We start from the raw sequence: 26,584 nt of genomic DNA, 5'->3' as shown, positions 1-26,584 counted from the left end.
TAAATCAATTTATTAACATATTGAATAATTTTTTAAAAAATAAATTTTATATTTATATATCTTCATTGCTCTTTAAGAGAATTTTTAATTATCAGATATTAAATATTAATATGTTTAATTTTTTTATCTGTGATAATTTATTATCATAATAATAATAATAATAATAATAATAATTAATATTTAAAATTAATAAAACAATTATTAAAATTCTAAATTTAATCTAATAAAATATATTTTAAAAAATAATTTTAGATATAATTATATGGTTGTTTTGGGGAAGAGGTTTCAGGTTTTCGAAAAGTTGTTTTTATCTTATCCAGATATCCTTATTTAGGACTTGCCACTGTCAATCCTGATACAGAGACTACAAGGTGCATTGTCATCTTTGGAAAATTTCTCCGTTATTCCAAACCATGGATTCAAGCAGAGAGATTATTTTGCTACAGTCCAAATGGACATTGGTTATGTATCATGTTTTAGGGTTCGTTTTGTAAGGGGAAAGGGGAGACCTGCCTCTTAGATTGTGCTGAATATGTTTTGGCTGTTGACCCTTTTTCTTCATTAGATGCCATTGAAGGATATCTTTGGCTCAAAATCACATTACTAAGAAACATAGAACCGCATCACAACTAACTTCTATAAATAATAGAGGTAATTTGACATTCAAAATCATGGAGCCTTTTGGTGAGCATTGAGTGAACTATTCTTTTACTTCAATCAAGCTCGAATTTTAGGCTTCAATCGAGCTTCTAATTTTTTTTTGAGTTCAAGCCTTTTTGAGTTCAAGTTTCAATATTATATTTCGAGTTTGAGTTGAACTTGAAATTTTTTAGCTTGTGAGTTTGAGTTGAGTTGAGCTTACTTTTAAAGTTTTCAAGTTCGAGTCGAGCTCAGCAATACTCGAGTTTGACTTGGCTCGTTTAACAAACGACGTTGTTTGGTTTAATTTTTTTTAAAAAAAAAACAAAAATCCCTGTTTTTCCCGGTTTTTTCCGGTTTTCAACCGGTCCCGTTCGAACGGTTCAACGGTTCTGACCGGTTCACTAATAGCGGTTCAACCGATTTAGATTAAACCGGACTAAACAACGGTTCCCGGTTGAACCGGCCGGTCCGGTCCGATTTTTAAAACAGAGATAAAATGGTGATAAAAAGAAAAGGACGGGAGTGCCCTCAATTCTATAGTTTTGGATGATCCCATGCACCTAATAGCGGGAATCTCTTGTGAATTCGCTTCTGTCTGCTTCCCCTTTACTTTTTTAAATATATGATCTGCCACTGTGAGCCAGTTTTAGTTTATACTCGAGCACTTGCTCTCTCGCCTTTCCATCAAAATGTTTTCCGATTCCTTCCACTTCCTTCTCTCCCTCCCCTCTCCTCCTCCTGTTTCCTTCTCCAACAATCATACTCCCTTACCCTTCCCAGGTACATACATAATCACAGACTTTTGATTCTGTCCGGAACCACGGTAAAACTCTGAGAAATGAAGAGAAAGGATTCCAAGTTCAAGCACCCTTTCTTTTGCTTCTTAACCTCTCCCCTTTTTTTCTTTTGGATTTGGTTTTTTTCTTGGGCAATATGGATCTTTCTTATCTGTTCTGTTTCTGGTTTTTTTAGATAAAACAGTCATTCGAGGAAAAAAACTGGGAAAATTTTGGAATTCTTGGATTAAAAACCCAACATGCAATTCTACTTGTTCCTGCCGGAGGGACACAGTCGTTGATTACGTGTCTCTTCTTCTTCTTACTATTATTTTCTGAACCATGTTGTTATTGGAAGATGAGTTTTACTCGAGGATAACTTTTTTTCAACCTTTCACTTGATCTCTTTGTCGCTTTCACTACTGCTTTTGTTTTCCAAAGAATGGTGTTCCAACAAGCTTTTCGCAATTATTTTAATCAGCAGTTCTAACTTCATACCTACATTCTGTCCATATTATTTGTCCTTTTTTTTTATTCTTATGTGCTTAAAATTTAAAGCTCATAAATCGACAATCACTCAAGTTTAGAAAACTATAAAGTAGATCAATTATTATATTTTAATTTTAATTTAACTACAGGTATTTGGCCGTTATGGGGCAAAGACAAAGGAGATAACTTTGACATACGGCCCTTGTGCAGAGCTATATACAAGCCCCGCACTCAAGGTACGGTGTTGTATTATAATCTTTAATATTTTATTATTCCGTGATAGTGATTAATTTAACGGTAATATTGTTTATGTGCAGAATATGCTGGCGTGTTACAAAATGGTCTGCCTGGGATAAAGTGGAAGGAGATATCTGATGATGACACCGATGAAGAGGAAGCTCTTAAGGTGAATGATTTCAACCACAACCAAACAGCTGTTTTGTTTCTTTTTTATTTGAATCCATATATGATCATATTCTGATGTAATTTGTTTTTTATCCGGAAAATAAAAAGATTTTCGAATCGAATAAGGTAAAGGAACGTGTTGACACCATTAAATCCATATTGGATTCCATGGAGGATGGGGAGATAACTAGCTCGGCTTATGACACTGCATGGGTTGCTCTCGTCGAAGACGTCAATGGCAGCGGCGCTCCTCAGTTTCCGTCGAGCCTTGAATGGATTGCCAACAATCAGCTCCCCGACGGATCATGGGGCGACAGACAAATGTTCATGGCGCATGACCGATTGATCAACACTTTAGCATGTGTTGTCGCCTTGAAAACCTGGGGTATTCATCCGGACAAATGGCAGAAAGGTGTTGCAAAACTTTCATTGCTGTAAATTATCCGATTTGTGCCGATTAACATATGTTCTTTTATATACGCATGCTTCAGGGGTGTCGTTTTTCAAAGAGAACATAAGTAAACTCGAAAACGAAAGTGAGGAGCACATGCCGATAGGGTTCGAAGTGGCTTTTCCTTCGCTTCTCGAAATAGCTCGACGTTTAGACATCGAAGTACCCTATGACTCCCCTGTCTTAAAAGACATATACGCCAAGAGAGACCTGAAGCTCTCAAGGTACTGTTTTTTTCTTTTTCTTGACAAGTCAAATTCCCAAGCTTCCATAATCATTATGTTTGGGTTACTTTATTCGCTAAAGAAAAGCAACCTTAATTATCATTTTAACATGTATATGTATGTGTGTGTCTATATATAAGTGTAGGGCCCTTAAAGTGATGATATTTTCATGTATGTAACGTAATTATTATGCGCGTGGGATAGGATACCAGAGGAGATAATGTACAATGTGCCAACAACACTACTCCATAGCCTAGAAGGGCTGCGAGGGTTGGACTGGGAAAAGCTTTTGAAGTTGCAGTGCAAAGATGGGTCCTTCCTGTTCTCACCATCCTCCACTGCCATCGCACTCGTGCAAACTAAAGATGAGAATTGTCTCAGATATTTAATGAATGCTGTTCAAAGATTCAATGGGGGAGGTAAAGTTACTAAACCAAAGTAGTGATTGTTCTGAGATTTCCAAAAAAAAGCCTTCTAACATTTTAAGTTTGATCATTTAGTCCCTAATGTGTACCCCGTTGATATGTTCGAACATATCTGGATCGTCGATCGCTTGCAACGCCTCGGGATTTCGAGATATTTCCGGACAGAGATCAAAGAATGCCTGGATTATGTTTATAGGTAATGGTATCTGTCAGCACCAGCATGTAACAAAACCAAACACCGTGATCAAATAACTTTGCCCTGATCATGGTGTCTTGAAATTTCAGATACTGGACTAAGGAAGGGATTTGCTGGGCGAGAAACACTCGGGTTCAGGACATCGACGATACGGCCATGGGGTTTAGGTTATTAAGATTGCATGGATATGAGGTTTCTGCAGGTATAATATACGCTTTTGAGTTTTGAGCCACTGTCTCTCTTCTATTCTCTTCAATGGATTAATATACCATGAAAACAGATGTGTTCAGACATTTTGAGAAAGGAGGGGAGTTCTTCTGCTTTGTGGGGCAGTCAAATCAAGCCATAACAGGGATTTTCAACCTGTATAGGGCTTCCCAGGTGGTGTTCCCCGGAGAAAAAATTCTTGAGGATGCCAAACGCTTTTCCTCCAATTTTTAAAACAAAAACAAGCTGCTGATGAATTGTTAGATAAATGGATCATTACCAAGGACTTACCCGGTGAGGTAACATATATTGTCCTTTTATTCTTGGCCTTGGCCACATATATTTATTTACTATATTTTTCAAGGAACTCCAACTAGACAGATCACTTGTTCTGAACCTAAACATCATTAACAATTATAAAAGACGACCCCCCCTTTTTTTGGCTTCTCATCATTTGGCTTTCTTATTTAAAGATTTACTTTCCATTTTTTTTCTTTTGTTTTAAAATGATTTGTAACTTACTAAATATGTTTTTTTTGGATCTCACCTTCCCTAAATAAGGTTTTGGATAAGTTAAGTAATTATATACTATTAATATAGTATTAGTTTAGGTGTAGAAACAAAATTGTAATAATAAATTTCAGTGGCATTCCAACCTTTTCTTGATCTTTTTCCATTCAAATTCGACGACCTAACCTACATCGATGGACACTCAACTCATATTTACTAAATATATGGAGTGCAAAAGTTGTTTGTTTTATTCAAGGATGGATAATTTTCCTTTTGGTATCCCATAAAAATCCTCAAATCCAAACACCTACTTTTTCTATTTTTGATTTGATTCTCTATCTACCAACTTTCGTTGATTAGTAGGATTTTATTTTTCATAGACACACCTTTGTGAGTGTTTATTAAGGTATATCACATTGATTGGATATAAATTTTTAAAATATTTATATATAAATTCGATTCATATTAACATGTGATGTGCACATATAGTGTTTTAAGTTGAGGCAATTATAATGCGACAAACCCTAGGGCTGTAACCCGACCAACCAGGCATAAAATTAGCATCATTGCCACATCGTTTTTCCAAATGAGAAAAGTAGCATTGCTTAATAAAACAAGGGGGAATGGGAAAGAGAAAAGAGTCACCATCAGCGGTGCCACGTCATAAAGTTGAAAAGAGTCACCATCATCAATTTAACACCGAACCACGTTTAAGCTTAAAAACAACTAACACGCTGTTATATCATATAAGAACAACTAATTATTGGTTTTGTTTAACGATATTTAGGTTGGACTGGCATTGAAGCTTCCGTGGTATGCAAGCTGCCTAGAGTTGAAACCAGGTTTTACATAGAACAATATGGGGGCGAAGATGACGTGTGGATTGGAAAGACTCTTTACAGGTAACCTTTTCTCTTCTTTATTTTATAATTCTTATATGTTACCATAATCCGAAATAGAATCAAGAATAAATTACGTAAAAATAAATTATTTAGTTTTAAATCAAAGAATCTTGAAAATAATTAAATCATAAAGTTAAGAAAATTACAGTTTGACTTTATTAATTTTAAAAGTAATTTAAACATACCCTAATTTTCTACTATTATGTCTTTTAGTTTCATTTTTAAAAACAACCACCGGATGATGACCTGATCCATTTCCTTGTTTAAAAATTAAAATGAAAAAGTAAAGTCAGCTTTGCCTTTGACATTTTGGAAAGTCGAGGAAACTAGATAAGTTTTAAGTTGTGTCATAATATAATCTGTCACAGTCTAACTTCTAAGGTGAGATCCACTCCAATATTTGTTTTACATATCTCCTTTGTTTGGTTTTGCAACGTGGCATGATTCATTCAATCAATCCGGTAGTATTATAACTCAGGGCGAAGTATATAAATGGTCCTGATTATGGGGCGCTATTTGATTAAGTATTTCGACTATTAAAAGTTATAAAATAGTCACTCAACTGTTCATATGTTTCAGACTATTCATTTTTGTTAAAAAATTGATGGTCTTATGAGCTGGACATTAACTAGTGAGTCGGTGCTTGAAAGCAATAACATGCCAATAGATAACGTTAGAAAATGATTTTATCATTATCATTATCATAGTCAGCATGTTAGCATCAAGTTTAGACGACTATCAATATTTTAACAAAAAATGATGAGTTTGAAATATATAAAGAGTTGTATAATCATTTTATAACTTTTAATATTTGAAAGATTCAACATAATAACACCCTATAATCAAGTGACCAGTTTGTAACTTTTAATAGTCGACAAAACAATACCGTATAGTCAGGGGACAATTTGTATATTTTACACTATAATTTATTTTATAAAATCCAAGTTTTATATCAAGTTTTTTTTAAGATTAATTTACTCTAGTTAATTTTAAGTTTTTTTAAAGAATTATATGAAAATTAAAAAGTATATTAAATCAAATTGGGTGAGATTAAAACAAAAATTTTAAATAGAAATTTAATTATTATAATATTGAAATTTAAATTAACCAAGAATTTGCTCCATCCCATGACATTATCATCCTGGAAGTGTCATTATGAGTGTGCATGCTTCAAGTTTAAATTAATAGAAAAATATAAATCAGCTTTTTGGTTGGCTGTCCAATCATTCAAGACCATCCAAAAGAAAGAGAAACCTGAGTTGATTCGATTTTGATTTCATACAGGATGCGGTATGTGAACAATAACGTGTATCTTGAGCTTGCAAAGCAAGACTACAATAATTGCCAAGCTTTACATCGGATGGAATGGGACAGTATGCAAAAGTAAGCAAAAATATCCAACCCTGTTTCCTCAATTATAGTTAACTGGGAAGTGCTTCATTAAACAATTAATTCGCCTGAACAGATGGTACTCGGAAACAGGCCTCGCTGAATTTGGTGTGACTCAAAGATCTCTTCTCTTCACTTATTTCACGGCGGCAGCCACCATATTTGAACCGGAAAGGTCCCAAGAGCGCCTAGCCTGGGCTAAGACCGCTTTCTTGGTCGACACCATCGCCTCTTCTCTCGACAAGGAGCTTAGGCATTCATTCGTCCAAGTCTTTAGAACCGTGGTTGATGCACGATTTAGCCACGTTAATGGAAGGTAATTCAATTACCACATAAAATGGGGTAGACAATAATTTATTGTTTGGGGGTACATTGTAGAAAGTAAAATCTGTACTGAAAGCACTGGAGCAATGAAAAGATCACTGTACTTTTAACGAAATCCATCGATGTAGGGGCCAGTGTGTGGGGAGTGGAAGAAAGGCTGACAAAATAAAGTGATGTTTACATGTGATTTTTGTTGCAGGAAGTTGGACTCAAACAGGACAATACATAAGCTGATGGACACCTTGCTTCGAACCCTGAATCACTTATCATTGAACGCACTTGTGGCTCATGGTCGCGACATTAGCTGCAGTATTCGCCGTGCTGTAAGCAATCATTCATCTTTTCAGAAATGGGATTGCCACAGTAACTTTCACCCACAGTAACTTTTTTTTGTTTTTGTTTTGTTTTTAACAGTGGGAAAAGTGGATGCTGACGTGGGTAGAGGATGGTGATAGGCACCGAGGAGTAGCGGAGTTGGTGGTTCAGACCATAAACCTTACCTCTGGCCGTTGGTCCTTGGAGGAACTTGTGTCCCATCCCCAATACACCCGACTCTCGAACCTCACCAATTCAATTTGCCATCGGCTTTATCATTACCAAAAGCTAAAGGCCAGTCGCGTGAAACCAACATCACATTTGTCCATGTTCCTTTTCTTTTGTCTGCTTTCGTTTTACCATCTTTCATTTCACATTTATCAGCCCACCATTTCTAATTGGTGCAAACAGTTCACTGCTAACAAAACCCTGTGTCAACTGTTTCAGGTGCATGACAATGACTACTACAATAACGAGACGGTGCACCGCATGACTGAGAAAATAGATTCCGACATGCAAGAGCTTGTTCGGTTAGTACTGCAGACTTTTTCCACCGATGAAGATGACGCCTACTCGGAGTTCAAGCAAACATTTCTGACGGTGGCGCGGAGTTTTTACTACGCTGCATACTGTGACTTAGAGACCATCACATTTCACATTGCTAAAGTTCTCTTTGAGAAAGTACGCTGATCATCAAATTCCTCTTTTTTTGAAGGTTGATTTGATGATCGCCATTATTTCTTCAGCAAAAATCCATTTATGCGTAAAGCATGCTGTAAAAAAATTCATATATAAATAAATAATATGATGATTTCGAGGGCCACTGAGAAACGGACAATGATAAAAAGCAATGGCTCACTGCCTTCGATAAGATCCTTTGTTTGTCGAATTATTAAACAAAATATCTGGTCTGTCATATTATTAATTAATTAAATCATTTAGTAAAGTCGGTAATAAATGAAATGACAATACCCAATAAATGAATTTTACAAAATCCAAAGAAACAAATGATTTATTTGTCCAACAATATTGATGATTATTATAGTTTTTCTTTCTTTTCAAATTTGGTATATTTGATATAAAACCTCAATTTTCCAAATGAAACATGTTTAAATGCCCCCCCCTTTCTTTTCAAATTTGGTATGACACCAAGTGATTTAAAATATTTAAGTCTTTTGTATATAATTTAAAAAAATCAAAGCTGGGAAAAGGAAACCTAAATCATTATTCACAGGAACAAAGGCATTTAGGCTTAGGGTGACAAAGGAATCACAACTAGTTTTATTACTTGTGACTCCCAAAATGAGCAATGGACAAAATTAGATGGTGGGTACATGCAGTTAAACCACAAATAAAGTGTTTCACTTCCTTAAAGCTTTAGCTTTATTTGACAAAACGCCTCACTCTTAAAGATGGCAGACAGCAGCATCAGATTTGAAACAGACGATAAGGTTTGGTGCTCCTTTCTAACATCCATAAAGTCTTTGATGTTTCGAATTGGAATTAGTTAATCCCCCTCCACTAACTGCTAAATGCTAACAATCTTTAATCATCTCAATTAATACAAGATAATGGTACTACATTTTACTTTGTCTTCAGCTCCTATGTGTATACTTGTCACTCAGATGTTCACTGTATGCTTAGAGCTGTGACCAAATTCAGTTGGTTTTTTGAATATGAGCAACCGTAAAATAGAAAAAAGATTGTGTAAGAATAGAACCACGTGCATAGTGATGTACCGTAAGATTTATACTTATATTGAAAGTAGAAGAATATAAGGAGAATCCTCGTAAACAACTTTTCATCTAATCGTAATACAAAATATCTATTTATATGAATAGTTACTTAATTACAAAAGAAAACTTGAGTGATAAAAAATATACTCAAATCGTGTTTTCTACTCTCAATCAACATAAAATAGAATAACTTCATAATTTTAATCAAACTAAATTTTTTTACGTTCTCTAATCAATTGAATCATATCAAATTCGAGTTAAAATTTACTTTTTTTATTGTCATGAAATCAATGTTAATTATGGTGTCACTTAGAAAGAAGAAAACTTAAAATCTTAGTGGATTAAGGTGTTTAAGAAGATAAGTAACTATTTTACCTCTATCTTTGGTGTCTTGTCCAAGAGGTATTTGGGATGTAGACAAGTAGTATTATATTGGTGTCCACTATAACAAAAACACTTTTAGATGAAGCAAATTGCGTGACTAAAACATTATCTAGTAAAAGGATGCCCTGTAATTTTTACCCCTAACTAATTAAAGTCAAAGATTTAGACTTAAGTTTGCATAAATTATTGTGACAATACCAATATTAACCTGGTTAAATAATGTTTAATAATTTAGATTGGGGCCACATTTTCTACTATTAAGCTGAAAATAATAATAAAAAACTTGTGGGGTTGAGAGTTAAAGCAGGGCCACAGGAAATAATAATCAAAGGGGGATTGCAAACCCCACAACAGAATCGAAATCTGATAATTTGTACGGCGCAGAGAACGTCGAATCGACGATGGGGTGAGCTCTCAAATGGAAGGAATCCACATCCTCTGACAGGTTTCATGTATTTTTTCACTGTTTGGCAATTTTCTGGAATCACTGAAAAAGAGAAGGGTTGAAGTTGAAATTATTCCTGCTTGCCCATGTCGGGCAGGGTTCTGAATTAGCAAAGAATGATGGCACGAAAGCAAAGAATCCACAGAAAAAAGAAGCAGGAACAAGTGTAGGTTGAGCCCTGGTTTGGAAGAAAGCCCATTTTAGTAATCATTAAAGCAATGTGGTATAGCTGGCTTCGGTGATTACTTCAGAATGTTTTACTATTTCTTTTCTCGAACCAGACGAGGGCACGTGAGCACCCATGTTCCTTTGTTGTCCAAGCGGCCAACATGCAGATGAAGCCCCGGCCCCATCTCGTCCCACACAACATTAAAACTAATGGCCATCTTCTTCCTGGGACCAAACCCCATTGTTGCCCTTATTTAGACCACACAAAAGAAAAAACCCTATGTTATTTGGATAACTAATAGGGAGCCTTTATAACTTTTGGTCCTGTCAACTTTTTCTCATCTTTTGACAACGACACCGATCTTTACTAGAACAACCAAACAACTCGATCGATATCGGAGACGAGATGCATTGGATTTTTTGGGGGCTCATGATATTATTGTTGAATGCTATCATGGTGGTGGTGCTTGTGCCTGTGCCTGTGCGCATGCATGTAACCCCACCATACTGTGAGACTCCACACGTTAGATAACCTAATCTTCAAATATGCGTTTAAAGGGAACTCTAGGAGTAGATATGTTCACAGTTGCAGCTGTTAATATGCTAGCTTAAAGGGAAGCTCTCAGAATCTAATTTACTTTTTAAAACATGCAACGCAGGGCATATTACAGATCAGCAGGCGCTTTTAATCATGAAAACTCTAGAGCATCTTAAAGATAAGTAACACAAGCACAACATGAATATATTAAAGCTTCATAAATTTGTATGTGATATGAATTAATATTTTACACAGTGATGGAAGAGTTACAAGAATATGCATGAACATGTCTGTGAAGCATCAGCATCAACAATAGTCGGGAGAAATTCCGTAGATGGCGGATCTAATCATACTCCAATTCATCAGGCCGTGTTAGGGGGAAGATGACTTCTTTTCAATGTCTATAGGTAATGCTTTCCTCTTATATAAAACAAAACATGAAATGAAAATGTAAAGTGCAGTGTACGTGGACCAAATGACTAGTTGGACATCAAAATCCACTTACCTAACCCATCTTCCTCTCTAGAATAACATCCTGCCTAGTATCCATTTTGTATAGACTCATTAATCACTCAATTTCTTCATGATGATGACTAGCTAGGTTTGGATTAAAGTATTCATTTAAACAAGAAAAACTAGGAATTACAACAGTTGTGCCATTACTGAAACTGGGGGGAAAGAAAGAGATCTAAAATCAATCTAATACAATAAAACACCATAAATAATTATGACTCAGTGCACAAGATTCTTAACCTTGAGGTCGTGGGATCAAGTACCACGGAGGACATTTCATAATTCGGAGGTCTTCTACGGAAGCTGCTCTCAACCTCGTGTTGGGGCAGCCTACTATCTTACTTCCCCTTACCCCATTACATATGGAACAAGTGGGACAGCCATTTTTTATAGAGAACTTAAACCATGATAACAAAACCATTAATACTGGTACAATCATGAATCATATATAGTTGTACTGTGAATTCACCCTAGTTGAGTTGTGCTAAACATAAGAACTAGTGTGATACATACGTATGTACATACGTATATGTACGTACGTACATACATATATATACTAAAGCATAAGACTTTGGGATGAGGATGGTTACATTCTGAAATTTGATGGACTTTCAATGACAAAGGAAATCTGTGTTCGAAAAACGCAGGGGAAAAAGCTTAACAACAGCAAGAAATAGATCTAAATTGCAGCCCATGTGGTCCAATCTGAAGGGAAAGCAAGAATGATATAATAATGTTCAAAATGGATAGTTTGCAAGTAATACCTTTGTGAAGTTAGCAATCGATTAGTTTGTTGGTTTGTTACATATTGTTAGAGTTCGGTGTAAAAGCAGTTTAGCTTTTCTGTATATAAACACATTGTATTACTCTTCGATAATGTATCTTGAAGGAAAATTCTCTAATATTCTAGTCCATTTACTTAACATGGTATCAAACTAAAACTCGACCCAATATGGTTTTCTTTCTTGGGCCGTTTCTTTTTTAGTCCATTTTTTTGTTTTCCTTTCACGGGGTCTTCAATTTCTATATTTTTTTCCTTTCTTTGTTTTTTCCTTTGGGTTTTCTCTTTGTTTCTGCATATTACGCCACCGACCGACGTTCCCGTTTCTGCCTTGCTTGACTGCAATCATGAGCTTTATCTTCATCCCTCGGATACTTCAGGGACGCTACTGGTTTCGCATCAACTTGTTGGAGTTGAGAACTACAACATCTGGAGTCGTTCGATGAAAATTGTTCTTTTAGCAAAAAATAAAGAGAAAATAATTTCAGTGACCGAAAATTCCTTATAATATACGATTTTGACCAACTTTTTTTCGATTTGCCAAAATGACCAACAAAATCGCAATGCGATCTCTAAATCACAACGCGATCTCCAGTATCGCAAATTAGTTTCCAGATTCGCAACGCAATTTTGACTATCGCATTGCGATTTTCCAAATTCGCGTTGCGATTTTAGAAAATCACAACGCGATTCTGACTATCGCAACGCGATAATACATAATCGCAACGCGATTCTAATTATCGCAATGCGATAATACATAATCGCAACTCGATTATTACTATCGCAACGCGATTCTGACTATCCAACGTGATTCTGACTGTCGCAACACTGAATTTCAAATTCGCAACAGGTTTTAGTTTCGCAACACAAATGTTTTGGGTATATAACTACGCAGCAGTAGCAACTCATAACCTAAATCCCTAAATCGCAACTCATTCCATCTCCATCTATCACTCATAACCTAAATCAACGCTCTAAGTCGTCATTCCCGAAATTACTCATTACTATGTTAATGGAGTTTTTTCGAGCCTCTATTCAACAGTGGTACTACAAGAAAAGAAACCATGCAAGTATTATTTCTTTATATTCGTAACTTATCATATATTTTACTAAGTATTATTTATTTAAATTTACAGGAACATTGGAACATCGTGTTACACCATGGACTGAAAAAATGATAACGAAACGTGTTGTGAAGTCAACGTCATGGAGAGTTGAACCATATTCAAATACTTTGTTTGAAGTACTGGTAATAACTTAAATGGCTTGTCGATCTAAATGTAAAGACGTGTAGTTGTATGAAATGTCAAACATCTGGTTATCCGTGTGCCATGTTATAAAAGTTGCTCTTCATCTAAACCAAGATGATTCAAGCGCATACGCTATGGATTGCTACACTACAGAAGTATATCGACAGAATTATGCCGAGATTATCTACCCTATTCCACATTCTTCTGAGTGGGACATATCAGATGACTTACAAACAGTTTTGCCACCAGCCATGGACAGAAGGCTATATGGCCGACCAAAAAGTCACGATCGTATACCGTCTAAGGGTGAAGATAAGAAGAGATCGACATGTAGTCGGTGCAAGGAAAGTGGTCATACAAGGTTGACATGTGGATCACCAGTGCCATCACAATCATCTTTTCCTCTACCAAAATATGGATCCTCATCAAAATCCAAAGCTCATATGGTGTCAAGCAAAAGGCAATCAAAATCGCAATCAAAATCAAAATCTCAATCACAACCGGCTTCACCTTTTGGGACTATTAACTTAGGTGATTTTTAAATGCAAACATTGTATTATGTGTATTTTATGTGTAAACTTTTAACATTTTCAGTTAGGCATGTATTAGTAACTTGAGTTTGAACATTGCTATGATATGTTCAGTTGTTATCACTTATTACACATTCATTTGAATATCGCAACGCGAATTTGACTATTATGTGTATTTTATGTATAAACTTTTAACATTTTCAGTTAGGCATGTATTAGTAACTTGAGTTTGAACATTGCTATGATCTGTTCAGTTGTTATCACTTATTACAAATTCATTTGAATATCGCAACGCGAATTTGACTATCGCATCGCGAATTTGACTATCGCAACGCAAAAATCGCAACGCGAATTTGACTATTATGTGTATTTTATGTGTAAACTTTTAACATTTTCAGTTAGGCATGTATTAGTAAATTGAGTTTGAACATTGCTATGATATGTTCAGTTGTTATCACTTATTACACATTCATTTGAATATCGCAACGCGAATTTGACTATCGCAACGGGAATTTGACTATCGCAACGAGAAAATCGCAAAGCGTATTAGACTATCGCAACGCGAATTGACTTTCGCGTTGCGATTTTGGCTTTCGCATTGCGATTTTGACTTTCGTATTGCGATTTTGAGTTTAGCGTTGCGAAAGTGTACCTTCAACAGGTATTTTGCCTTCAATATGATACAGATTGAAATCAACAAATCAACTTTTACATTTCAATCAATTAAACAAGCACAAATAAGAATTATTTACACATCAATTAAACAAATCAACTTTTACAAATCAACTTTTACAAATCAATTAAACAAGCAAAAAATAATAATAATTCTTATTTTCTCATCAATTAAACAAATTAGACTTTTAAGAATCAATTAAACAATCAAAAAAAGTATACCCCAGACAGATGTTTATGCACCCATACATCAATTTCACGCAGCTTACTTCAGGATTAACTGCAGAAACCAAACATTTGCTCAATTAAACAAGCGAATTTAGTTTTGCGTTGCGATTTTTATTTCACATTGCGATTATCCCGTTGCGATAGTCAAATTCGCGTTGCGATAGTCATTTCCACGTTGCGATAGTCATTTTCGCGTTGCGATTTTAAGTTTCGTGTTACGACTATTCTTCTTCTGCAAATTGAAACTTGAATGGATTGCATTACTTCAACCAAAAGACAAAACAAAGACAAATACTATCTTCACAGGGTTATTTTAGAACTGTTTAGCAGTATTGGCAGCAACTGAATGAATTTACTAAGCAATCTAAGTGAAATGGTTAATCTAAGTGAAATTACGAGTAAATCAAGTTAAATATGAAAAATCCTAAACTTACCTCGTTGTGTAGAGTATGAACCTCATTCTGCAACGATGCTACCATCTCACGTAGAGCCGCTATCTCACCACGTAAAGTAGATACCTCATCACGCCATGCACCATTATCATCGCGTAAAGTACTGACCTCCTCATACAAGGTATTGACCTCATCACGTAACTCCCCTAACTCATCCCGTGGAGGTGGAGAACAGGGAGATAAATGTCGTGGCATCTTTTTCGGTCGCCTATCATGAGGTGATGGTGGAGAAGAGGCTCGATGATATGACGGAATAGGTGATGACTCTCGTTGTAGAGGTGTATAGTGTGGTCGATCAGGTGATGGCTCTGGGTGAGGTGATGGCTCTCGAAGTGGAGGCTGCTCATCATCCGTGTCATAAAAAAAACGCTTACTAGCTTGCCACCAATCAATGGCAAGCTCAACCTCCGTGGGTGCAGCCTCTGTAATGGAGTGTTGGCCTCCTAACAATATAAAAGCTCAAACAAAGTTAAACGTGTACTAGTAATAACTTGTTTATATATGGTAGTATTTGTGTTAACTTACATCATTTATTGTCGTATACCGTAGTAACTCTTCCCAAATCAACAGCCACCTTTTCCTCTTCCAGGAAATAGCCCTAGGAATATCATTTGAAGTTTTTAATGCATATGTCTGTATATCGGGAAAAGCCTCAAATATCCAAATCTACAAACAATATAATACACAAACATTAGTAATTGTTAAATAATTAATTATAATTTTGGAAACATTATATAGAAATTCTTACCTTAAAGGCCCAAATAAAGCCTGACAAACTGTATTTGGAACCATCGCCACGCAAACGTTTGCAGTCATCAAAGGCAGACGGCAACTTATTCAAGGTAGCTTTCCATAGATATGAACCCCACAGAAACAAGTTCCATGCATTTAGGTCCTCTACCAATAATATTATGTCCTTAGGAATAGGTTGTCTGGCCTCTCTGCCTAAAAAGCCGGCATTCAAAAGTACTAAAAGGCATACTCAGACAACATTGACGCCATCCATCCGAGTAAAACCATCTTTCTTATTAAATAATCTCGTCAAGTCGTCGACGTGTAAATTCGGCTTCTCCATTGATAGCTCGGGAAAAACCCGGGATAACCATGATGGGCGGGTAATATGACTAGTGTATCGACCTACATCATCATGTCCGAAGCGTAGACCAGTGATTAATCAAAACTCCTCCCGCCCAAAACACGTATACGCCGGTGGAAAATAAAACCATATATCTTCATTACCACGTTTTATACTCTCGGGTAGATCGCTAGTCATGGTCTGAAGCCACAAATGGGTCAAAATAGCATCTCCACCTGGATGTTGTACTTTCAGCCATGGCCCGAAGCAAGTATCCTCATACAATTTTCTTTGTACATATGAAAGCTTCGACGCAATTGTAGTGACTAGGCTTATTTTATTCCTTAAGGTCAATTGAGCCGAAAAAAGTTCTACAAAAACAATAAACATATCAAGTTAGATATACCAAAAACTACACTGTGAAGATATACCAAAAACAATAATAAACATAAAGAGTAGTAGTAGTTTATTCTTCAAACTTAAATTTGCAACACTATGAATTTCGTATTTGTCTTTGTTTTTTGGTTGAAGTAATGCAATTCATTCAAGTTTCAATTTGCAGAAGAAGAATAGTTTCTGAAACTTAAAATCGCAACACGAAAATGAAAATCACAACACGAAAATGACTATCGCAACGCGAAATGAAAATCGCAACGCGAAACTAAAATCGCGTTGCGATTTTGTCGTTGCGATTTTCATTTCGCGTTGCGATCCTTGGTTTCAAATAGTCATTGTCTAAAATTGAAACTTGAATGAATTGCATTACTTCAACCAAAAGATAAAACAAAGACAAATACTAACTTCACAGGGTTAAAGACTAAACAGTTTAGTAGTATTGGCAGCAATCGAATGAATTTAATAAGCAATCTAAGTGAAATGGTTAATCTATTATTGAAATTACCAGTAAACTTATCATCAATTTCAATATGAAAAACCTAATAATAATGCAAAAATTTCAAAATAAAAATAATTAAAAAAACTAACCATCGGTGGTTGATTTGGTTGATTTTCATTTTCTGATCGTGAATGATTGTGAGGGTGGCTTTGAGAGATGGAGATAGACGGATTTCGCCGGAGATGGGGACAGATTTCGTCGGAGATGGGGACGGATGTCGCCGTAGAGAGTGAGAGATGGAGATGGGATTGAGTTATGATTTAGGGTTTTAGGTTAAGAGTTGCGATTACGGGATATATTAGTATTCGTGTTTGGAATTTGAAAATAAAATACGTGTTGCGATACTAATGGTGCTTTGAAAATCGCATTGCAATTTTGTATTATCGTAATGAGATAGTCAGAATCGCGTCGCGTTGCGATAGTCAGAATCGCATTGCGATTTACATCTGCGATAGTCAAAATCGCGTTGCGAATCTAGAAACTGATTTGCGATACTGGAGATCGCGTTGCAATTTAGAGATCGCATTGCGATTTTGTTAGTCATTTTGGCAAATCGAAAAAAAGTTGGTCAAAATCATATATTATAAGGAATTTTTGGTCACTGAGGTTATTTTCTCAAAAATAAATTAGGGTTCATCGAAGGATCTTGTCAGAAGGAGATTTCAATGGGCAGCTCTAGAGTCAGTGGGATAGGTACAATGCAATTGTCCTTTCATGGATTTTGAATACAGTCAGCAAAGATCTCTCTGTCGGGATTGTGTTTGCTACTAGTGTAACGGCTGTTTGGGATGATCTTCATGAACGCTTCAAAAAAGTTGATGGTGCTCGAATTTTCTTTATGAATCGGGAGGTTGTTACTAGGGCTGTAAATGAGACGAAATAGATCGCGAGCTACTCGAGATCGACTCGGTCAAGGCTCGATAAATACTCGGATCGAATGAACTCGACTCGAGCTTAAGCTCGACTCAAGTTCTTAATGAGCCGAAACGAGCTACTTGATATTCGACTCGAAAAGCTCATGAGCAACTCGAAAAAATGTTATATTATAATTTTAGATTTTTTAAAATTACATTATTAAAAATACACTATTGATAATTATAAAATTTTAAAAATATATTAAAAATTCTATGATACAACTACCCTCAAAATTTAATTAATGTCTTTGCAATTAGTCTTAAACCCTAAACCATAAAAAATAAATCTTAAATCATAAACTCTAAATCATAAACCCTAAATCATACTTACCTCATAAATCAATACCAAGTCGATTAATTAATGTCTAAACCTTAAACCCTAAAACATAAACCATAAACCCTAAATCCGATTATGTGATAGGGGATAAATTATGCACATGAAGGTAACATATAAATTATGCAAAATGATGTTATGTGACTCCTAAATAAATCAATCGCATACTTATACATAAACACATCAACATGCAAAATAAATATACCGATTGAAAGATAAAAGCTATGATCAATAAGAAATAAGCAGTTAAAATAAAGTTGTCTGGATTGAAAGTTTTTTTTTTTGAAATGAAGGTGATAATGAGCTTACATTATCATGTAACCATTTGAGAAGTCACTAAATTATTAGTGATACGAGTATGAGATATATATATATATATATATATATATATATATATATATATATATATATATATATATATTAAAATCGATAAAAATACAAAATATTATTATTTTATTTTTTCTAGTTTGACACTAAATATTATTACTATTCAAGTAGTCACACGTAAGGATTATCGGGTTAGTCGACGGTTACCTCATACACCCTCACACAATTATCAGCCCCACAAGAAGCAAGCTGGAGGCTTCTGCGATTTTCATTCTTCTCACGGTTCTTCCACGCCAAACGGTTAACTGCAGAAACATGGCACATGAAAGGATCGAGCCGGATGATCGGAGCAGCGGTCACACTTGGCGTTGAAATGTTGTCATCGCCTCTTTCGACATGAAGGCTCCAAATTTCAAGGAGTCCAGTTTCTATTCCAACTGCAAGAAGACTGTGATTTCTTTGTCGGTCGAGACCAACCCAAGACAGGGCATAGACGCTGCTGTTGAACGGCGGTAAAGTCAGAAGCTGTTGAACTGTATATGTTTTCTCCACCCCCCAAATCTTCACCGTCTGGATTGAAAGATTAGAACCACCATTCTCAACCTGTTGTACGCTACTATGTTTTCTTGGCTCTAGGAGTGTTTGGGTGGTGGGAAAACGTGTGAAAGAGATGGCTTTTTGACGTGAAAAAAACAGGGGAAGAAGGTGAGGAGAAAGTTGTAGAGTTGTGAATTGAAAACAATCCCACATCGGTAGTGAATAGATAGAGAATCTTTGAGTCTACTATAAAAGGCAAGGGATACGCAAGTTTAAAACAATCTTCGAGTTTGAATCTAGCTTAAATTTTTGAGTTTCAATCGAGCTCAAATTTTTGAGCTTCAATCAAGCTTCAATCGAGTTTTAAATGAGTTTGAATTTTGAGTTTTAATTGAGTTTTTGAATATTTTTTAGTTGAGTTTTAATTGAGCTTGGGGCTCGAGTTTTAGTCGACTGACAAAACATGTTAATAATATAAATATACATTTCATTACTAGTCAAAAGAAATGATGATGTCTTAATACTGATATTACAGTTGATCTTCATTAGATGCTTGGGAGGCTCCTCAGAAAACGTATGAATCTTAATCGGAATCTACGCATGAAAATCATCACGCGCTAAGTATAATTTAGTGAGACAATAATACTAAATGTGAGAACAAATAAATACAATATCAAAATATATAAAATCATTAAAAATAAAACATACTGAATTTTCATAATGTTCAAACCAGATATCTCATTCTGAACTTTATCAGAAACCTGAAAAGATCATATAATGATTTTTTCACAAAATCATATTAAATCAGATCAGACAAAATGATTAGTCAACATTCCTTTATAGTCAAATACTTTTCAGAACTTTTATATTTCATTTTATAGCCCAAAGTATATTTAAGAGAATATAAGGTGTGGGAGTCAGACGAGTGTGCGCAATACATATCTCAGATCATCAGAATCAGAATAGATAAGCACACATAGTGCTATCACATCGAAAATCACCATATTCACACAAAGTGCATTCATATCGGAATATATATACTAGTGTACACTCCGGTACACCACAATATATCATAATCAAAACAGATAATCACTCTACCTCATGGCATGCCAATTGTACCTTAGACTCTCAATATAATATATAGTGGGCTTTTAGTTCATTTCGAAATCATATCAGGATCAGAAATATATTTAATTCACATTCGTGAAACATAACATGACAGTTCATACTCAAAATCATTCAATAAACTTATTAAAATATTACGGATATATTTCCAAAATCAAAACATAATTCATATCTTTGAAAATAAACGAGCTTGACTTATCACAAGTCGTCCTCAATCATAATAATTAAATAAATAAACTGCACTCACATTTGCCTCACTACAGAACTTGTATACAATACTAAATTATAACACAAAATGTTAGAACTACATATTAGTATCGTACTAGCATAAGCTGATTTTAACATTTGAAAATCTATAAAATAAAAATCGAGATTAAATCGATATCAACTAAATCACATTTCTATTATAATTTCCAACTTCTCAAAATACTCATCCAATTCCATGAATATTTATTTTCATCCTTAACCGAAGATCTTTGCTAATTTACACAAATAATCCACAAATTATAAATTCTTTTTAGAATTCACCTTCACCTTTCCATTTAATTCATAATGGTCCTTCACCATTATGATCATTGCACATAAATTACTAAAATTCCAACACTTAAATAAAAATACCGAAATCAATACTTCAATATTCAAAACATTATAAATTTCAACCCAAACTTTCCTAAACTTTCGATTTTCATCACCTAGCTTTATAAATTTGTAACTCAACCCCAACTCAATATTTAATTCAAAATTCAACATACTAATAAATTTTTCAGCATTCAATAATTTACCCAAATAATACCTCTACATTTAATAATTTGTAAACAAGTCCCCATAGTTTTGGGACCTTTCGAATTCCACTACTACTTTTACCAAATTTGCAAATTTGGTTCCAAACAACTTTCCAACTTAATTTCCAGCATAATAAATATCAAAAATCAACATTTAATCCCTCAAATATTACATTCTTAGAATAATATCCCACAATTTCAAGAACTTGTAAACTAGTCCTTTTTACACTTTCAAGGTTCCAAATTGATCCAAATCAATCTCCAAATCACATGGAATACTTCTAATATCATTTCTAATCCATAGGAAATTTTTCAACATTTTCCCCAATTTTCTTCCCTATGGCCGAATGCTTTATATCGCCTAGAGGAACTTTTAGTTCAATTTCAAGCATGAATTCAACCTCATATGATTAAATTCATGCATTTCCCATCATCACAACATCAAATTAAATCAAAATCCTAACACTTCCATAAACCCTGATTAAGCTAAACTTTATATATGCATGTACAATTAATTTTAATCATCATACATGCTTTAAAAATAATCACCAACATCAAAAACATAAAAATCCTTCATCAATTCTTCAAAATCACTAAACCCTTCATCTCATCACATAATCATCTTCACTATGAAATATTGGTACCAAATGATAGAGAATTTCATGTAGATTAATTCTCTATCTAATAGCTAAATCCAAAAATCAAGTATATTGCTTCAAAAATAAAAAATAAAAATCTTACCTAGGGAGGGCTTGAAGTTTCAGCCTTGAAGAAGAAAGAACCTAAAATTTTGCTAATTATCTTGATTATTCTAGTATTTAAAAGATAAGACATTTGACATTTATTTAACTAATTGAATTTAAAATTCAATTAATGAGAAATCTAAAAAATACCCTTAATAAATCTTGAAAATTACCAAATTCCATTGTCATATCATCCATTAAAATATTCCTTGGTCAAATATGAATCAACTTAAATTTGACTTTCGAATTTTGCATGCAATTTTCAAAAATTACATTTTAGTCATTAAAATTCCACTGTTCGTCAAATGTAAAAAATTGAATTGTTCTGAGCCAAATTTATTTGATCTAAAATATGAAAATAATATTTCCAATCATTTCCTAACATCCTTCAAATTTTCGTAAAATTTTAGTTCGATTCGATTATCTGATTTCAATACCGAACTTTACCAATTTATAGCTTTTTACACAAATTCCGTATAAAAAAATATGTTTCTCACTAAAATCTCTATTTTAATCTAAAATGTTTATTTACATGTTAAAATATATAACTTTTAAAAATTACAATTTCAGTCCCTAAATGTTTCAAAGTTTATACTTTAGCTACTAAGCTTTCAAAACTTATGTTTTAGTCACTAGATAAAATTTGGGGTATTACAATTCCTCCCCTTAAAGAAAATTCTTCCTCAAATTTTCCATACGTATCTATATACCTGCATTAAATAGATGAGCAAACTTTTTCTTCATATCTTATTCTCGTTCCAAAAATCGTTGTATGATTTGAAGCAAGCTTCAAGACATGGAATGCAAAGCTGACAAATGCTTTGTTAAAAGCTGGTTATGTTCAGAGCAGGTATGACTATTCTCTAATCACGAAAAGGGATAATGATAAATAGTGATTTTGCTCATATATGTTGATGATCTCTTGATATTGACAATGATGTGGAAATGATAGAAGATCTAAAAGCTATTTTAAATCAGAATTTCAAGATGAAGGATTTGGGTGACCCAAATTTTTTTCTTGGAATTCAGGTAATGAGGTCGAAGGAGGGAATTCTATTGAGCCTAAGAAAGTATGCTCTGGAACTTATGAATGATACTAGTATGAGAGGAGCAAAATTAGCCTTAACACCCTTGGAGCAAAATTTGAAGTTAACCTCCAGTGAATATGTTGAGGGAAAGTCTCAAAATATAGAAGATAAAGTGGTGTTTCAGATGCTTATCGGAAAATTGATATATTAACTCACACACAACCTTACACCACTTATATTGTGCATCATCTCAGTCAAATCATGCAACAACCAAAACAAACACACATGGAGGCAGCAATGAGGATTGTGAGGTATATCAAACAAAGTCCTGGTCAAGGTTTATTGTTTAAGGCTGCGAATAAAAAACAGATTGTTGCCTATTGTGACTTTTATTGGGTGTCGTGTCCCATAACAAGAAGGTCTGTTACTAGTTTTTGTTTGAAGCTTGGAGACTCCCTAATTTCTTGGAAGTCTAAGAAGGAGAATACCATAGCAAGGTCCTCAGCAGAGGCAGAGTACAGGGGAATGGTTGCTGCAACTGCAGAATTGGTATGGCTGTATGGTTTGCTAAATGAGGTTGGACTTGGTGATTTAAGGCCGATAAACTGTTTTGTTATAGCAAAACCGTGCTTCAAATTGAAGCAAATCCAATCTTTCACGAACAAACCAAGCATATCGAGATCAACTGTCATTTTGTTCGAGAAAATATACGGGAATGCTTGATACAAACAGAGCATATATCTTCAACATAACAAATAGCTAATATTATGACCAAAGCTCTAGGGTCGCAGCAACATACTTATCTATGCTCCAAGTTGGGGGTTAAGAATGTTTTCCACCCACCAACTTGAGGGGGAGTGCAGAAGTTAGTAACTGATTAGTTTGTTGGTTTGTTACATATTGTTAGAGGTAGTTAGTTCGGTGTAAAAGCAGTTTAGCTCTTATGTATATATACACATTGTATTACTCTTTGATAATGTATCTTGAAGGAAAATTCTTTAATATTCTAGTCCATTTACTTTAACAACCTTTTCATCACACCACCCATGTTGACAAACACGTTGATTCTCTCTGTATTTGTATGAAAGCTTATAATTCCTTGGGGTGTCTAAACTAATGTCGGTTAAAATAATAAATGATATATATATATATATGTGTGTGTAATCGTATGACTTTAAAGCCTTTTAATGCATGTTAATATATGTTTAAGGCTTTAATTTCAATGAGTTTAATGGCATCCTTTAATGCAATTTATAATGCATTCATGGTCTTTTATGATGTATTTTATAATGGTTAATTCATTTATGAAAAATTAAGGTTATCATTAGAACTGATTAACGCTTTTAATGTGTGACGATCTTAGTGGAAAATTAATAAATTAAAGAGACTTTCTCAACTTAAAATGATTAATACCGCATTAACCAAACGACTCTAATAGTTAATGAGACGGTTGTTATCCTTAAATATTTCAAGTTTTTACACCAACGATTGAAGAATATTTAAACATTTATTATTAGATGGTTGAGAGTATTTAGTATCATTCTTGTTTAAGCAGCCGGTAGCTCCTCAAATCGGTTTGACCTCTCCACAAACAACAAAGCCTCTAACTCGGTGGTCGCTGGAAGAGCTGGAGACTGAAAAAGGGAGACCCCACACAAGTTTTGCCAAGCAATTAGCAACCTTGTTTCCCTCTCGCGACACGAACAGAATTCTCCTGCCCCTTTATTGTGCCCCTAACAATGCCCCATCAATAATATCAAGGCACGTGGATTGCTTTCTTTTTTTCTTAAGTGCCGTTATTTTATTTTCTTTTTTTAAGTGCCGTTATTTCATTTTTCCCCTTAAGACATAAAGATATATAATTTTTATAATAATTTAAAGAGAAAATCGCCTCAGTGACCAAAAATACCTTATAATATACGATTTTAACCAACTTTTTTTGGATTTGCCAAAATGACCAATAAAATCGCAACGCGATATCAAAATCGCAACGCGATTTAGAAAATCGCAACGTTAAAAAGAAAATCGCAACGGTCAAAAGAAAATCGCAACGCGAGCTTCCAAGTTCGCAACGCGATTTAGAAGAAAATCGCACAACGCGATTTAGAAGAAAATCGCAATGCGATTGATAGAATCGCAATGCGATTTATATAATCGCAATGCGATTGAGAGAGTCGCAACGCGACTGAGAGAATCGCAATGCGATTTATAGAATCGCAACGTTGAAAATAAAATCGCAACGGTCAAAAGAATAGTTAAAAAAATTTTGTTTCTTAAGAATTTTCTCTAAAAAGATAGTATCCGCGCGGACGTGTCGAAGACACGTATTACCACGACCACGACCACGACCACGACCACGACCACGACCACGACCACGACCACGACCACGACCCGAGACGAGACGGCGGCGGCGGCGGTGCGCGAGAGTCCCCCTTGTCCTCTTTCACTCAACAAGGAAGTACAAAATACAAGCCTTAAATATAATTCCCAATAGTGTTTCCAATACTATGTGGGATTGAGCATTACCAACACTTGTTCCCAATATCATTATTCTTCATAAGTTATCATCCATTACAATATGAATTATCGATAATAAATTAATTCATTTTAATAAGTATTTAAAATTATAACTTGATAAATACATGAAATAATTCTATTATTAAATAAAAAATATATTTTTTATATTAAAATTATTGAGATAGATATTTACTATAAAAGTAAAAGATTTTTTTTTCATGTACAACCTCTATGTGAATTAGTTTCACAATAAGGTATCGGTTATGCATTGGATTCTTTCGTATTAGATGGTCTTTAATAAGATCATCATCATCATTCTTTTGTTCAACAATACCATATATTAATGAGGTATATTGGTTCATTAACACGACTAATTCATATTGTAATGGATGATAACTTATGAAGAATAATGATATTTGGAACAAGTGTTGGTAATGCTCAATCCCACATAGTATTGGAAATACTATTGGGAATGGTATTTAAGGCTTGTATTTTGCACTTCCTTGTTGAGTGAAAGAGGACAAGGGGGACTCTCGCGCGCCGCCGCCGCCGTCTCGTCTCGGGTCGGGTCGTGGTCGTGGTCGTGGTCGTGGTCGTGGTCGTGGTCGTGGTCGTGGTCGTGGTCGTGGTCGTGGTCGTGGTCGTGGTCGTGGTAATACGTGTCTTCGACACGTCCGCGCGGATACTATCTTTTTAGAGAAAATTCTTAAGAAACAAAATTTTTTTAACTATTCTTTTGACCGTTGCGATTTTCTTTTTAGCGTTGCGATTCTCTCAATCGCGTTGCGATTCTCTCAATCGCGTTGCGATTCTATAAATCGCATTGCGATTCTCTCAATCGCATTGCGATTCTATCAATCGCATTGCGATTTTCTTCTAAATCGCGTTGCGAACTTGGAAGCTCGCGTTGCGATTTTCTTTTGACCGTTGCGATTTTCTTTTTAACGTTGCGATTTTCTAAATCGCGTTGCGATTTTGATATCGCGTTGCGATTTTATTGGTCATTTTGGCAAATCCAAAAAAAGTTGGTTAAAATCGTATATTATAAGGTATTTTTGGTCACTGAGGCGATTCTCTCTAATTTAAATGTATGGATCAAAATATTATTTAATTAGAAAATAATTAAAAGTAGCTTAAATACTAATTTCAAATATCGTATACTAATTTAAAAAATTATCTTTTTAAAGATCATTGATATTATGAGAGGAAATTAAGATTTATTATTTATCTAAAATAATCTGATAAACAAAAAAAATTAAGAAAGTAATCTATTGTAGTTATTTAGGACAAGAAATATCTAAATAACATGAACATGTATATAAAGTGTAATATGATATTTTTAATTATTTTGAAGG

The 26,584-nt window shown here is 34.6% G+C and overlaps 1 pseudogene; it reads left to right on the top strand.

Annotated features, from left to right (window-relative positions):
• Positions 1-1,188: 1,188 nt before the first annotated feature.
• On the top strand, positions 1,189-8,079 carry LOC120158373 (annotated as a pseudogene).
• The last annotated feature ends 18,505 nt before the right edge of the window (positions 8,080-26,584 follow it).

This window comes from Hibiscus syriacus, unplaced genomic scaffold (genome assembly GCF_006381635.1).
Source record: "Hibiscus syriacus cultivar Baekdansim isolate YM2019G1 unplaced genomic scaffold, ASM638163v2 tig00111311_pilon, whole genome shotgun sequence".
NCBI lineage: Eukaryota > Viridiplantae > Streptophyta > Magnoliopsida > Malvales > Malvaceae > Hibiscus > Hibiscus syriacus.
Note: the sequence above shows the minus strand (reverse complement) of the source record. Positions and strands in the feature narration are given on the sequence as shown.